Here is a 2,278-nt window from a genome sequence, read left to right as displayed (position 1 = left end):
GACACGATGGTCAGCAATGGCGACGTGATTGGAGTGTATTCCATCCAAAGGGTGGTAATTGCTACTTCTCTGCTTGCTCTTCCATTTCTGACCATCATCTGACAGTCAGATAGTCCGATAGGCCACATTTTGACTCCTACTTTGCCGATTCCATGCCATCGTCATCAAACTGCACTCATCAGTGTTGGTAGCTCAGACTGCATTCCATCCAGATGCAAAGTACAGGAAGCAGTGTGTAAGAGGAAAGGAGGTACTTATCAATTTTTCCGACAATTTCGGTGGTCAAAAATTATGATGATAGCTGGTCGTATTCTGATAGGGTCATGGAACAGGAGGTAATGGACGTCAAAGGAGGCGCGATGGCAGTTCTGTTGTAAGTCGCATTTGTGGATGCAGATTGAGGGAGTAAGTAGAGTAGGAAAGAGATGAGGGTTGACGAATGTCGGCTGGAGTGGAGAAGGAAGGTTTGAGATGGGTGGAGGGTATCCAAGTCAGCCCCAGTTGCGGTTACCTCTATGTTAGTGATAGTGGTTGTGGAGATAATGGCGGTAAGAGGTGAAAAAGTTGACTTTCTTGTGCAAAGACATCTAGAGCGAAACATCCCTTAGGTCCTGCATGTACTGCAAGTGATTGGCTCAGTCGTTGTGAAAAGACCTCTGTACCCATTAAAGGGTCAAAACCTGGATGAGGAGCTTGTTGAAAGCACTAGCTCTAGTAGCTATAAGGTAACAGAGTAGTGATTAAAATGGTTGTGCTGTGCAAACTCTGAACATTAGACGAGCTACTTAACGCTTTAAAAGTGTAATTTTGACATGCATTCTATTTGTTGAATTATTGATTAACGAATTAATTTAATAACAGGTCGTTCAATAATCGATGATACCCTGGGACAATAATAGCGCTAGATGTAGAAACTTGCCCAAAAATACATGTGGTTGTAGTTGCAGTCACTAACTGTGTCAGAAGGCGCTAAGTTGTGTCTTAATACGCATAAAATGGTAGACGTATCAGGGTGGCATTCATATAACTGCACCACATCAGCGGTATGAAACTTATACCCCCATTAAAGGTGGAACACGTTTTCGTCGCCTTTAGTTAATGCTTCAAAAATGAGTCAGTATTCAATGAAAATGAGTAATCACCCTCAGTTAAACGAATGGATGTACCTGAGGCATTACACAATCCAACAAAAATCCAAATCGACCCCTTATCATTTTACCAATTGCTATTCGATGATGCAACCTCCCCACTGATCAAGCTTAACTCCAAACTATCCTCCACACAATCGAATGTGGTAGTTAAAGTTCCCATTTGGATAAGTTTCCACACACTTTCCAGTTACCGAGTCATTGTAAGCAGTGCGTCAAATGGGTAAGCTTGACCTGCTATGTTCACATTTCCCGTAGTTATAATAACCACAAAAGCCGCGACGTCTATCACTTGGGCTAGTGATCAGTGCTCTGTCTGTCCAGTGCCACAAATTTTACGGTCCCACCTATTACTGATGGTCAATGCAGATGACATTAAAGAAAATCAGGTGCAGGCTTTGCCTTAATGTTGCGTGTAAGTTATCCTCCTACCAAGGAATTATCTTTTCACTTATCCAAAAAGGCAGCGTTCCCCCCCCCTCCAATTCACAGCAATTGTCTAGTTGTTTTAAGGTGTCCCATTGGATAACCCTCAGAAGAGGGAAAAGGTGAAGTGGACAAAGGCATTGCTACTAATTCATATATCATGTAATCACAGATAAATGCATTCTACTGGATGAGGCATTACGATAAAATGAAGAGAGTGAGCACACAAATGGCAATATGTACGTGTTCGCTTTACAACACTAAACACTCTATGCCTCCACTGAGTTAGGATTGCACTTGTCTCCAGTTCTCCTCTTGAATCAGGTTTCAAAAGTAGGCAAGATTAATAAGGAAAGGCAGTAGAGCATCGGAAAATACGAGTCTCAACTCTGATAGAGCATTCGTATGTGAGATCAGTATTGACTGTTGTAGCCAGAGGAGAATTGCTCGAAGTCTTCGAGTTAGGTACAGGTGTATATTAGAAGCAAGCACTACCAGGCATCAAAATCTGTGTAGTGAGAAGAATAGCAGAGGTATTAGAGAAGTGAGAAAGTGGTGAGGTAAATAGGGGACATACAGAATAAAGTATTCAACAAACATTCAACATTCAACATCACTGTTGGATTACGAATGCCAAGGGAGGGAATTGTCGGTCGGTATCCTAAAAATTGGCACTGGAGTGATATCTCTTTGGATGCGTCCAC

Source organism: Echinococcus granulosus (genome assembly GCF_000524195.1).
Source record: "Echinococcus granulosus chromosome Unknown EG_S00186, whole genome shotgun sequence".
NCBI classification, from domain to species: Eukaryota; Metazoa; Platyhelminthes; class Cestoda; order Cyclophyllidea; family Taeniidae; genus Echinococcus; species Echinococcus granulosus.
Note: the sequence above shows the minus strand (reverse complement) of the source record.